The 14,937-nt window shown below is 41.4% G+C and overlaps 1 protein-coding gene across 3 annotated transcripts in view; it reads left to right on the forward strand.

Annotated features, from left to right (window-relative positions):
• The window catches only part of INPP5A (inositol polyphosphate-5-phosphatase A), a 295,368-nt gene that overhangs the window by 177,773 nt on the left and 102,658 nt on the right, over nucleotides 1-14,937 (forward strand). The window lies entirely within an intron of this gene.

Here is a 14,937-nt window from a genome sequence, read left to right on the forward strand (position 1 = left end):
AGTTTGGCCACTCCTGCCAAAGACAATGAAAAGCTATGGAAATCCCACTGAATGAAAAAAAAATATATATATATATATATATATATATATTCAAAAAAACACTTTCAATTCATCATTTATGAAGGTTGAATTCCAAATTTTAACTTACTAAAGAGCCCAGCATATTTATATCCTTGCTGTGTTGCCAACTTCTCTTGCAGGGAGTGGCTTACTGGGTTGGTTCCAAAGCTGCCCTCCCACATGTGGGAGATGCCTTGTGCACCCTTCTTACACAAGCAGAACATGTGTGTTAGCACTTGTGAGTGATGGCTCTTTTCCTCTTTCTTTGGATCCAAGCCACTATTTCTGTTTTAGAGGTGGTAGGCTGAGAATGGACTTGCTTGCTGGAAGCCACATGGGAATCTGTGGCTGACCTCTGGGTACAAACTGACATTTCTGTAGGTCTTCAAATACAATGTTGGCATTGCATCTAGGTTGAAATTGCAAAATATAAAAATGTATAGTCATAATGCTGTTACTTCCCAGTGTCTCTGTATCTTTATTTGGCAAATCCTGATTTTCCTCCCAAAACTTTCATTTTAGAATGTTTAGTACCAAGTGTAAAATTAATGTCTTAGCATTGGTGATGTCACTTTTTTGTGCTCATAATAATTGCTATTGACCTGCTGGGAGGTTGCCACTTAGAGAAGAAGAAGGATGGATTTTTAAATATTTAAAAGGTGTTGTATATGTTTTGGTTTACTTGCCTGAGTAATCTGGTGATCTTTTGGTTTGTGTGCCCCTCTAGCCCTTTGTTTTGGGAGACTAATGATTACTGCTGTCCTCTAAAATCTTGAAGCCATCTCAAACTAGTACTGCAACAAGTATTTTTTTTAATTGCTCACAGAATGGTCAGTTTTGCACAACTCTGAATTATTTTTATTTGAATCTCTATGGTCCACCTTTTTGTGCCTTGTTTACAAAAGAAGAATGCATACTCTGGAACTCTCGGCACAACTGATCTGTGTAAAGTGATCCTGGAATTTGCATTGTCCTTACGGCTTTCTGGGTCGGATCCAGCTAATTCAACATGCTTTGCAACACTCCCAGTGACCAGCAGTTATTAGGTGGCCTGCCACAAATTAGCCTGTGGTCCAGGACCAGACCACAACCTCCCTTTTGCCCACCCCCTCCTCTAGTGTATGCCATGTTATCAGGCTATTGAGCCAATCATGTGGTGTCCCTCCATGTGCAATTGTTAATATTTTTCAAGGGGGAAGCATTAGTTTTGGATTTAGGATCTCTTTCTCCGCCTTTGCTTGTATATTATTTGTAATTTTTTGTCTGCTTTCTCCGGGGTATCTTGGATACCTCCACAATGCCCTTGCAAGGGTAAGGAAATTTGTCTGGCTGCAGTGGTGTTAACTGTGGGTCAAAGATGTCATGGTGGTATATCATTAAAATGTGACATTGCCAAACCCAGGGCTAGCTCCCCTGCCTTTTCAGGGGGGAAAGAAAGCCCTCAATTTTCAGTGGCACTACCACTGTGGCTTTGCATTCACATAGATTGTTCATTTTGAGAGAGCAGCCAGCCGCAGATCCGGACCTCCGTAGTGAAATGATGGGCTGCCCAGCACAAAAGGGGAGTTCTGTAAGAGCAGTGAATAATGGGAAACCCCTTTCATCAGCACAGCTAACCTTTTGGCAGCCACCAGCAAACTCTATTCTGATCTGCTGATTGGGGAGGACAATACACTGAAGCTCACTTTGAATGAATGCTACCACCAACAGTGCCCCCATTCAGAAGGTTTTGGGAACCATCTTGGGCCATTGTCTGCCATCACTCCTTCAGACAGTAGGAAAAGGGAAAGTGAGAGCATCTATAGGAAAGAAAGTACTTCTTTTCTTGGCTTTTAATCTCCCTTTAAAGCTTCATAGATCTACATTTCCAGCTGAGCTACAGGAGCGATGTGGTGCCAGATAAACACAGAAGAGAGAGGTTTCAAGCAGGAGGTGGGGGGAGCTTTAAATCCCCCTTATCTGCATGCCCTCATAATGCAGATTTAGTGCTGTTAAAAGCAGAGGCTGATAAGTCTTTTCCTCTAAGGCCTTTAAACTGCTAAAGAGCATTTAACAGCAATGCAGTTCAAGCTCTGAGAACAATACAGAGAAGGAAAAGAGTTTAATGAGCTAAACCCTCACTGAATGAAACCGAAACATCTTTTCACAGTTGATTTAAGTCGCTGTGGGAGTAAGTGAAACCAGTCCTCTCTGCTGGATGCATCGTGGACAGTGAGAGCCCCAGTTAATTACTGCTATTTATGCAAGACTGAAGTGACCATCATAGACTGCTCTCCATCTTAATTATTTACAAAGAAAGAAATGAATGCAAATCGACTTTCTCTGTTTTTTTGCAAAACAGAATTGATCTAGACAGGTATGATTAAAAGAGTAGTTCTGCAAAAACAGATTCAGCACCCTGTCGTTGGTTGTTTTGTACCTGAACCATTGTAAATAGTTAATTAATGAAGGGTTTTCTTTTAAAATGTTAAGATTAATATGGCGCTCCCACTATGGACCAGGTACATACAATTGTTTTGTTAACAATTAATTACTAATATGGATGCATGTAGCATAATTTAGAATCCCTCCGGAAACAGAAAGTGCTTGCTTCAAATCACTGCATGGCTTTCTGATGAGTCTCAGATGTTCTTTAAGTTCAAAACGTCGGACTTTTTAAAATCAAGTCTGTAGTCAGGGTGGTGAAGTGGGGAGGAAATCCTGTGCATCCACAATTTTTATTATCAGAGTGAGAATTGAAGGCCCAGAATGCATATGAGCAATCATTCAGCATTCTAGTTAAAACCAGGATGGCAAAAGATTATTCCAATAGGGTAGCCATGTTAGTTTATGGTGGCTAACTCCCCCCAAAAACAGAAGCCTAGTGGCACTGTAAAGACTAAGGTTTATTCCAGTTTAAGCTTTTGTGGGACTTCAGACACAGTAGGAGAAATATCTCTGAAGAAGTGTACTCAATCTCACAAGAGCTCATACTGGAATAAACGTCATTCGTCTCTAAGGTGCCGCTGAACTTACTGTTTTGTTTTGGTGAAAGATTAGCCAGGTGTTGCTCTTGTTGTGGCTGAAACATCCTGAATTTACCCAGAATGGGCCCCCCCCCCCTGCTTCGAAAGTGACAAAGTTCTTCTGTTGTTTTTCTTTGAAACTTAGCTGGGCCTAATCGAACTGAAACACTTTTTACATTACAACTGTGAAATCTTGGCATAAAGCCCCCCTTTGTGACCTTCATTATTTTCTCACAAATATAGTCCATTGTCACATAGCTGAAGTTAATTTGATCAACATTGGGACATTTAACTTTTATGTCCAGTCAAAGGAGCTGTTTCATGCTCATTTTGGGTACTCAAAAGAAATGATTGCCAGAAAAATAATGTTACTATTAACAATTCAAAGCAATTAGTTTCCCAGGGTGAAGCAATGTGATGCACAGCTCCACACAGCAATTCTTTGTCATTTTATAGATGCTCATCAGTCAACTGTCACATTTTCTCAAAGACCCCTCCAATCTAAATGTTTCTCTTTGGGCTTTTCCCAGAACTAACAGCTGAATGAGCAGAAGAAAAGCCACTTCGTTTCTAGGCAGAGGCAAACCTTGTGTTAAAGATCTGGGTCATTTGAGAAATGCAAGAAGCTGGAGTGTTTGTAAACACTTCTTTATTCTCATTATATATAAAATTCCTTTTTGAAAAAAATCCTGACCTAAGCCATGTTTCGTAAATTTTATAAAACAAGCACCAAGACAAGCACCAGATTTATTCTAAATCTGCAAAAACAAGTGTCCCTCTTTCATGTTACATTATTCTTTTAACGAATTGCACTAAATAATAAGACGATTTTTAATCAAACTCTTCAGGCCTACTTATCTTATCCTGTACTTGTCAATTATCTAGTGACTTCCCACTTGTGAACATCAGGTTATTTTTTCCCTCGCCTATTGCCTTTCACCAGGCAACCTTATAAATGCCCAGGTTTTGTTAATTTATTTACTTATTTATTTATTTTTGCCATCTAATCACAGCTGACTTATGGCAAGCAACGCCATGGGGTTTTCAAGGCTAGAGATGTTCACAGGTGGTTTGCCATGGCCTGCCTCTGTGTCTTGACCGTGGTATTCCTTGGTGGTCTCCCTTCCAAATACTGACCAGGGCTGACCCTGCTTAGCTTCCAAGGTCTGACGAGATTGTGCCAGCTTGGTCTATCCAGGTCAATACTTGCTAAAAAGTAATGCATGTTTATTATTCATGTGATATGGACAAAATGAATACAATCCTTGTGTTAGTGTCCTATATCCTCATTCATGCCAAATGACGTTAAGAGAACAGCGCTGCAGGCAGCACTGCTGTCCTTGAGTTGGTGAATCCTGCACATCCATGCCACTCTGCTGCAAGGTGCCTTCCCAGGATGCAAGCAGCTCTTCAGCAGAAGAATCTTAGTGCTGGCAGAAAGCCCCAGTGCTACGGAAACAGATCTGTGGAAGGATCATTGAGACTAACTCCATGGGTGCAGCACAATCTTCAATATGAGTTTGTGCTGGAGTACAAAAGAGAAAGCCCCAAGACAATCCTGTTCATACTTTAGAAAGAGTTAGTAGGGTTTTTAGCAGACTTGGGAATAATTTGAAAGCCCTCTCTCAGACACTGTGAGAAATATTTGAGGAATTATTTGAAAAGCATATTTTTCTAATGAAGCTTATTTCATTTCTAAGCTAGTGGCATAATTTTAGAACTGAAAGCAACCTTTGTCTAATTCCTGGTCTGTGTAAACACTATATTTCTATTTTGCAACCTTTTGTTGTATTCAGCGAAGAATGAGTGGACTTTTCCCCCTTCCCATTTCCCCTGAAATTGCCTGAGGTCCCAGAAAACTGGTGCTGAAGGTCACAATATCTAAACTGTAGGGAACTAGGGAAAACAGTCAAAATTGTACCTACCAGTGGAGCCAATGGAAGTACAAAGGAAATGGAAATTATTTTAACCAGATTCCATTCCTCACTGCAGCCTCCCAAATGGTGTTTCTCCCCCCCCCCCATGTGGACCCTCAATCTCTTGATCAGGCTTTCTCAACCAGAGTTTTGTGAATCCCTGGTGTTTCTGGGTAGCCCTGGAAGGCTTCCCAAATGGTGGGAGTTAATCAAATTTTAATATATAATTTTGATCTGTTATTGCCCAGGATAGATTTTAGAAGAATTATAAACAGGGAGATCACAGTTTTTATTCTTGCCACATTTCTCTTGAATGACTTGTTGGGGAGTTAGATTTAAGTGTTTAGCCCTGTTGGTTTGAAGCAGCAGAACAAATGTTATCGAGTGAGATGACCATATGTGGTCAAGTTGACCTGCCCTCCCAAAATGGCCAATGATGGGCCTGAAGGGAGTGGGAAGGGGAAGGGCTCCATGTGAGCATGTACACAGCTGTGCTTCCCAACCACATTCAGCATGATTTCACCACTTCTGAGGTTTCTCAAAGTCTGAAGAATGCTTCAGAGTTTTCTCAATCGCAAAAAAGTTGAGAAAGGCTGCTCTAGAGAGTCACCTTTCCCTAAGATGCTGGGTGAAGACAGCAGATGAATAAAACATGTCATGAGTACCCCTCTTGCACTCTTGTTCTTCGTAGAATCCAGCCCACTATTATTCTAAATCTGCAAAAACAAGTGTCCCTGTCTGGATACTCCTGCTGGAACCAGGTTGGCTGGAATCTCTGCTGGATTGCTTGAGTTTTTTCTTTGTATTTCTATTGGAGCAGATAATAGCCCTTACAAAACAGTCCGATATCCAAGAACAAACCTATGACTTAGCATAGTAGCACTCTATTTCCCAGTCATGCGATATTTTGCATGTTTATATATATATATATAGGCTATGTATTTACAAGCATTCTGCTAAGGGGAAACAATTCACACTTGTAGCAGACTTTCGTATTGTACTGGGAGTAGAGCTATGTTTTACAGTAGCAGAATCGACAAGTACTTAAATTGTTATACATATCTAACATAGTAGTAGGCGAATGTCAGTGTCAGATAAGATCATGGTTTTGTCAATAGAAGGGAAATACCGTTCAGGCTAAAGAGAACCAGTTTTCTAGCTCTAAAAATTGATTTTTATGGCTCTTCTTGTAATCCTTTCCCTGAATTGCATATATATATTATTGATGTGGCATTTCTTGCAATCTTAATATTTGTTGACAAGATAATTAATTAAAAATACAGCATTTTTTTTGTTAAAGTGGCACTATATTGAAATTAAAAGTGAATGCACATATTAGTTAAACGGTTCTGGCAAATACCCTGAGTATTAAAATGATTACCTAAGCCTCTTGACAACACCTTTCATCTTGTTGTTTGCTGCCTGACCTTTTGAAATGTTTTGGTGTTATTAATAGGTTTCAGCTATTACATCAAAAAGCAAGAGGTTCAAAAATATGATAAAGTTAAGCTTTTTAATGTCAGAATTGCAACATTTCAAACCCACAACTGAAAGCACTTACATTAAGCCACTTTCACTGATGCCAATTAATTTTGCTTTTAAAAAATGATTATTTCTAGACAATTTCCCATTCAAAGTACTCAGAATTGTAAAAGGCTGTGTCTGTTGTTATAAATGGCTAGAACTAGATGCTACAGTAGATGCATGCCACTGAAAACAGAAGGCCCACATCTCCTATCGCTTCGATTCTGGCCAGTGTTGTACATATGTGACACAATTTCATGATACTGAGTTTCCCTATCCATACTCCACTTCTTCCATTTTGGTTACTGTGGAAGTAAAAGCTGCCAGCTCAAAGTTGGGAAATAATTGGAGATTTTGGGGTTGGAGCCAGAAGAGAGCAGGGTTTGGGGTGGGGAAGGACTTCAAAGGGGTCTATTGCCAGAGTCCATCTTCCAAAGTAGCCATTTTCTCCAGGTAAACTACTCCCTGTGGGCTAGAGATCAGTCCTAATAGTGGGAGATCTCCAGCCACCACCTGGAGGTTGGCAAGCATATGTGGAGATGTGCTGCTGTGCAATCAACTTATGATAAATTATTTATTCAAGCTGAGCCTACTTTTCCGTTTGTTTTGTATCTCCAGGGTACTAGCAAAAGAACTAATAAAAAATTTAAATAATTTTTTAAAGGCTGCAGTAATTCTCTTCTCCTTATGATTTTTGTACCCGGCAGTGGCTCCAAAGGCACCAGGTGGATCCATTACAGCCAGTTTATTGATAGACTAATTATTAATCAAATTACTTCTTTCTTCTTCTTATTGACTAGAGTCTAAGAGATTCTCGTATCCATGAAAGCAGGTTGCCTTGGGCAGTAGACTTCAATATGGTTGTACTCATTTTGCATAGGGGTTAGAATTGATGTGCAGGCTTAGATCCCGTCTGCCATGAAGTTCTCGGGGCTCCTCGCTGCTATCTCAGCCTAGCCTTCCTCATAGTACGCCATCTGTGTTCCAACTAGATATGTTTGATTCCTCACCATCTAATGTGATCTCCTTCACTGACATTCAAATTCCCCTCAGTTTCAGAATAGTTTGTTTGGGGGTTTGGTTTTTGTTGCTTTTGCTGTTGTTAGGTTGCTGTTTGGGGGACAGAAACTAAAAATTCCTTTGGACTGAAAGAACTAGTTCATTTTTTATCTTAACACAGAAGCCACAGCCAGTCTACGGGTCCATAAAACAACCAGTATCGATAAAGTAATGGAAATATAGCACAACTGGTAAGCATCTGCCACTCCAAATTCTCTAATTAGATCAGAGTCCAGTAGCACTTTTAAGACCAGCAAAAGATTTATTCAAGGCATGAGCTTTCAAATGCAAGCACTCTTCCTATGAACTACCATCATGACAGTGGGAATATAAAGCAAAAATTAATTCTGTTACATTAGTAAACTGTGTCACACATCCAAATACAGCCATATGATAATTCTTTGCCAAAACAGCCAATCAGCAAAGAATTATCATATGGCTTTATTTGGATGTGTGTCTTAATAAATACACCTTGTATGAACCAAACATAAAATGCAAACTCTTCTCTCCAGTAACCTCTCTGTGACCTTCATTCTGATACCACATTGGCAGCCCTTTTCTTGTGGCTGTGAACAGTGGGGATTCGGTATCCTCTGTGTATGCAAACACTGCTATTGTTTCTAACTCCAAACTGCTTTCTAAACATTTCAGTGAGGGCATAACATGTAAAAAGATTATTCAGCCCTGCATGCTGAGAACTTGCACAATGTATGTGCATGTGTGCCTGCCAATTCAAATTGAAAGAGGCTCTGAGTTCAAAGTTCAGATTTACTTTATGCATGGAAAATAATTTAAAGATTTTTTTTAAATTCCAAAATGACCACCCAAAGGAATGCAGTTAGACCATGAATGTTCAGATTTAAGAGTCAGGTGGAACCCGTAAAGTGTTAAAAACTCACTTTAACCTCATTTTGAGAAATTTTCAAAATTGTGTGCAGTACTCTTTCTAGCCTCACTATAGTACCTCAAATTCGGTAATTTGTTTGAATCTTGAACGAACCATTTGTTCAACGTTATTTCTTATTATTCCTAGGTGTTTTTCCATAACTATTTTATTATTTATATACATAGACTACTGTTCTGTGACATTTTATATAAATACCAGTTACATAAGTTGTGAAGAGTATCATTGCCTAGAAAAGTCGAAAGGTAAATCTGGAAGGGACATGTCTAATATAAACTTTCGAGATTCTGTTATGAATTAAAAGGCGTCTGCCTGAATTAAATCATGTTTGATACCCAAATGGTTTCTTCCCTAGAAACGTGGCAGTGGTTAGGATTTTTTGTTTGTTTGTTTCAGGGTGGGTTTTTTCCTTTTCTCCTTCAGGAAAAGTGGGGGAGAACCCTCCTTTCAGTGGTGTCAGGCTAGGATGAATCGGCCAGAGGAAGCATGTTTATAGACTGTGTGAAGAACTTTGTCTTTGTGTGGGAATGTTGGTGACACTGTTACTGTTTGCCTGAATGAACTGCGATGACGTGGCTCGTAAGGTATCCTGCAGAGCGCCACAGCAGGGCTTTTTCAGACCTCCCACTTAATTCTATTCAGCTCCAGCCCAGTGTAGCTAATTTTTCCCATTCCCTCAATTCTTTCGGGCCCCCTGACAAACAGAAAAGTCAACTTTTCACACCGAAGGCGAGATAAGTGCTTTAGGAAATAATCTTGTAAACAGAGTGTTACCTTCTGACCTGCAGCTGATACCTTGACTTGGGACAAAACCCGCCAGCCTATTGCATTAGACATGGCTATTAAAGGAATAATGCTGCTGATCCTCCTTACAAAGTGTCCTGAGAAATGGTTGAGCCAGATCACAGTGCCTCTTGTCATACTGAATCATGTTCAGGAGCTCCCGACCTCACACACACACACACACACACACACACACACACACACACATGCATACACACACCAAAATAGCTGATATTTAACTGCATGCCCCCATCCTGCCCATCCAAGGAGCAGCATGTGGGGGGAGGGATAAGTGGAGAAAATACATGAAAGTGAATTGCATTTCTTCTTGTCTTCTTAGTCTCCAAATGATCATGAGAGAATAAAGTCTATGCTTATGGAGCCTAGAAAAATCATAGAGATTTTTATTGCCTTAGCACAAATGTTGTGCAGTATTCATTGAATGTCTTGGTTACTTCAAAGAATATGCATCAGTTTAGCCCCTGAAGAAGTTGATTATAATCTATTAGAGCTTATACTATATTAAACCTGCCTCCTAATATGGCTGCCAAAACATAGTAAACAACTCCTTTGAAGATCAGTACTTGGATTTTATGTGAAGTGTACAATAACAAAGTACTTCGTGGTGTTACTCCATACGGCTGTTTTTGATGACTAAATTCCCTGACATATCAAACCTTCAGAGAAGATTTCAGCACCCAAACCTTAATACTTTGTACCTAGGAAATACATTGTATTGGCCATGAATAACTTGTTGCATTGGCCATGAACAATTAAGGGTTTCTTTCTTTACTTGAAAACAAAAGGGGGGGGGGAGGAATAGTTTCCATGGAAACAACAGTAGTTCAAAACCAAACCCTTCTATCAGACACTCTTTTTATTAATCTCTCTTGTTTTGGGGTGGGCGGGTAATATATTCTCTGACTACTGCCAGTTTAAAAAATAAGTAGAAATAGACCAAAACATGGTAGAATATATTTCCCTTTTTCAAACATTCTTGGTGAATGGAATCCAAGTAACTTGACGAACCTTAATCAATTCCAGAGACTTAACTAGATTGGATATATTCCCTGGGCCCATTCCACACACGTTAGATAAAGCACTTTCAATTCACTTTAGGAGTAGATTTCTCTGACTTCATGAGATATCCTGTCTCTGCCAATATGCAATGGCTAAGGATATTCAGTTTTGCAGTATCTGATGAAGTTTGCATGCACACAAAAGCCTGAATAATAAGGTGCCTCTGGACTCAGACTCTGGTGAACAAACTGAAGAAGTTTTGAGTCCAGTGGCTACCCACCTGAATAAAAAAGTTATTTTCCTCTCATGAAAACCAAGACCGGCAACCACAGGGGATTCTTAAAATAAGGTCCTAAACCTGGAGGAATATAAAAGAACATTGGGAAGTGCAGAGTAAGAATTTGGGGACTGCAGAGAAGTAGTCTCAGTGGTATCAATCCAAGCATCCTTTCTGATGTCTCATCTCTTCAGACTAGTCTTCTCTTTGTGATTAGGGCGAAGAAGAGTAGGCAGTTTGAGAACCAGCATAGTGTAGTGGTTCAGAGCAGTGGCCTCTAATATGTAGAACTGGGTTTGATTCCTCACTCCTCTCTGTAGCCAGCTGGATGGCCTTGGGCCAGTCACAGTTCTTTTGGTCCCACCTACATCAGAGGGTGCCTGTTGTGGGGAGAGGAAGGGAAGGCAACTGTAAGCCACTTTGAGACTCCTTCGGGTAGTGAAAACAGCTCTTCTTTGCCCTATAAATGTTACATTAATGGGTTAAATTCTGCAAATATGTTTATTTTTAATGTGCGTTGTTTACTCACGTCCCCAGATTTCTCCCCAGTAGTGACTCAAAGGGGTTTCCAACATCATTTCCCCTCCTTCATTTTATCTTCAGATGAACAACTCTGTGAAGTTGGTTAAGTGAGAGAGAGTCCCTGCCCTCAAGTCATTCAACAAGCTTCCAAGGCAGAGCAAGGGACAGGGTAGAAATATCAATGCATAAAACTGGTGCAACCTGTTCCCACTTCACTTTTTTATTTTGCAATAAAAAGGAAGTCTTCATGGTTTAGGGAGAAGTTTGTAAACATGTGCAATGCTTGTCGGACAAATTCCAAATTGGATGGGGCAAATTTTTCAGTACTTTTATAAAATTATTTTTTTCATTTTATGGATCATGCGTTAATGTTGAGTAGTCATTTTATATTTGTTACAACTATTGCTGCATATATTAAAACGGTTCAATGTGGCAAGTAGGGATGCTCAAATAACCATTGGTTTGCCTCAGTTTCTCTCTCTCTCTCTCTCTCTCTCTCTCTCTCTCTCTCTCTCTCTCTCTCAAATCAGAGTCCAGTAGCACCTTTAAGACCAACAAAGATTTATTCAGGGCGTGAGCTTTCGAGTGCAAGCACTCTTCGTCAGACTATGGATTCATGGATCCCTTTCAATAGCTCCATGCCCCTACTTTGGCCCACTGCCCTCAGGATGGGAATCACTGACCTGGAAGGTGTGCAGTTGTACTGGTCTGGTGTTGACATCATCAGTGATTTACTGGGCTCTGATTTGCTTATCACATTGGGGGTAATGGAAATGTGACCTAGATACATACAGGGAAGGTTTAAAAAGGGAGGCCAGACCAGCAGGCAAAGAGTTTGTCTTTCAAGTTTGTGAGTCTCAAGTTTCTAAAGGGCTTCAGAGGTCAAAAACAGCACTTTGAATTGATCATGGAAGCAAATTGGCAGCCATTGTATTTGTTGCAGATAGGATATCTACATACAGGTCACCCAATAGCAGATAAAAGGTAAATAGCTTCAGTTGACTAGTTAATTTCAAGGGCATCCCTATGTAGAATGTATTACATAGAGTCAAAAAGTTACAGAAGCATAGATCAGTGCAGGCTTTCTCAACCAGGGTTTCATGAAACATTTAAGGAATGGGAAGGCGACTGTAAGCCGCTTTGAGCCTCCTTCAGGTAGGGGAAAGCGGCATATAAGAACCAACTCTTCTTCTTCTTCAAACGATTTTTAAACATTTATTGGGTAGTATGACCACATATGATCATGTCAACCATCCCCTTCCTCCCCAATGGCCGATAGTGGGCCTGGAGGGGGTGGGAAGGGGGGGGGGAAGCCCTAGATGGGCATGTACACAGATATGCTTCCCAATCATATTCTGCACAATTATGCCACTTCCTGTGTTTCTCAAACCCTGAAGAATGTTTCACAGGGTTGGTTTGTTTATTATTTATATCCTGCCACTCTCCAAAGACTTATGGTGGCTTACAATAATTCAAACTTCATAAATCAATAAAAATCCCAATAAAATCCCTAACAAACCCTCCAAGATTGGCAGCCAAAATACCCTCTAACCTCCTGAGCAGACTAACCTAGGGTGGGGTGCAAATATGTACATTCCGAGCCTGAGGAAGGGCCACATTGTTCTTAGCTCTGGCCTCAACCCAGGACCTGACAGAAGAGCTCTGTTTTACAGGTCCTGTGGAACTTTGATAGCTCCATCAGGGCCTTCAGCTCTCCCAGGAGCTCATTCCACCAGGTTGAGACCAGGATCAAGAAAGCCCTGGCCCTGTTAGAGGCCAGGCGTGCTTCCTTAGAGCCAGGAACCTCCAACAGATTAATACCCAATGTAAAAGAGCTCTGCAGGGAGCATAAGGAGATAAACGGTCCCTCGGATAGGTTGGGCCCAAGCTGTGAATGGCCTTAAAGGTCAGTACCAAAACTTTGAACCTGATCTGGGCCAGAACTGGCAACCAATGCAGCTGCCTCAGCACTGGTTGGATATGGGCCCTCCACGGTGTCCTAGTGAGGACCCTAGCAGCTGCATTCTGTACTAGCTGGAGTTTCCGGGTCAAGGACATGGGCAGGCCAGCATAGAATGAGTTACAGAAATCCAATCTAGAGGTGACTGTTGCATGAATCACTGTGGCCAAGCAGTCTAGGGACAGGTAGGGCACTAGCTGCTTAGCTTGGCGTAGATGATAAGATGCATATAAGCTATCCCCGTGACCTGGGACTCCATAGACAAGGAGCAGTCCAGAATCACACCCAAATTCCTTACTGAGGACAAGATGTTAAGCTGAACCCCAGCTAAGGTAGGTAGGTGAGCTTCCTGTCCTGCCACCTTCCTGCCCAGCCACAGGACCTCCAACTTGGAGCGGTTAAGTTTCTCTTAGAATCTTAGAATCATAGAGTTGGAAGGGGCCATACAGGCCATCTAGTCCAACCCCCTGCTCAACGCAGGATTAGCCCTAAGCATCCTAAAGCATCCAAGAAAAGTGTGTATCCAACCTTTGCTTGAAGACTTCCAGTGAAGGGGAGCTCACCACCTCCTTAGGCAGCCTATTCCACTGCTGAACTACTCTGACTGTGAAAAACTTTTTCCTGATATCTAGCCTATATCGTTGTACTTGAAGTTTAAACCCATTACTGCGTGTCCTCTCCTCTGCAGCCAGCAGAAACAGCATCCTGCCCTCCTCCAAGTGACAACCTTTCAAATACTTAAAGAGGGCTATCATGTCCCCTCTCAACCTCCTTTTCTCCAGGCTGAACATTCCCAAGTCCCTCAACCTATCTTCATAGGGCTTGGGCCCTTGGCCCCAGATCATCTTCGTTGCTCTCCTCTGTACCCTTTCAATTTTATCGACGTCCTTCTTGAAGTGAGGCCTCCAGAACTGCACACAGTACTCCAGGTGTGGTCTGACCAGTGCCGTATACAATGGGACTATGACATCTTGTGATTTTGATGTGATGCCCCTGTTGATACAGCCCAAAATGGCATTTGCACTTATCTTTATTAAATTGCATCTTGTTCTCATTTGCCCATTGTTCCATTGTGTTCAGATCTCGTTGAACTCTGTCTCTATCTTCCGGAGTATTTGCCAGTCCTCCCAATTTGGTGTCATCTGCAAACTTGATGAGTAGTCCCTCCACCCCCTCATCTAGATCATTAATAAATATGTTAAAAAGTACCGGGCCAAGCACCAAGCCCTGAGGTACCCCGCTACTCAGCTCTCTCCAGTCTGATGAAACACCATTGACAACAACTCTTTGAGTGCGGTTCTCTAACCAATTCCCTATCCACCTAACTATCTGAAAATCCAGATTGCAGTCCTTCAACTTATCCATCAGAACATCATGGGGAACCTTGTCAAAAGCTTTACTAAAGTCCAAGCAAATGACATCAACCGAATTTCCCCGATCCAGCAAACCTGTTACTTGGTCAAAAAAGGAAACTAGGTTGGTCTGGCAGGACCTGTTGGAGACAAATCCATGCTGACTTCCTTGGATCACCAAATTGTCCTCCAGATGTTTGCAGATCGCTCCCTTTAATATCTGCTCCATTATCTTCCCCACAACAGAGGTCAGACTCACTGGTCTGTAGTTTCCTGGGTCATCCTTCCTCCCTTTTTTGAAGATCGGAATAACGTTTGCTCTTTTCCAGTCCTCCGGGACATCTCCAGTCCTTAAAGAGGTTCCGAAGATGATGGACAAGGGCTGTGCAAGTTCTCTGGAAAGTTCTTTGAGTACTCTCGGGTGCATTTCATCCGGACCAGGGGATTTGAACTCATCCAGTGCAGCTAAATGCCTCTTGACAACCTCTCTATCCATGTTAACCTGCCACCCAGACACTATCCTTTGGCTAAAGCCATCTCTAGATGTACCTAAAC

Source organism: Paroedura picta, chromosome 8 (assembly GCF_049243985.1).
Source record: "Paroedura picta isolate Pp20150507F chromosome 8, Ppicta_v3.0, whole genome shotgun sequence".
Lineage (NCBI taxonomy): Eukaryota > Metazoa > Chordata > Lepidosauria > Squamata > Gekkonidae > Paroedura > Paroedura picta.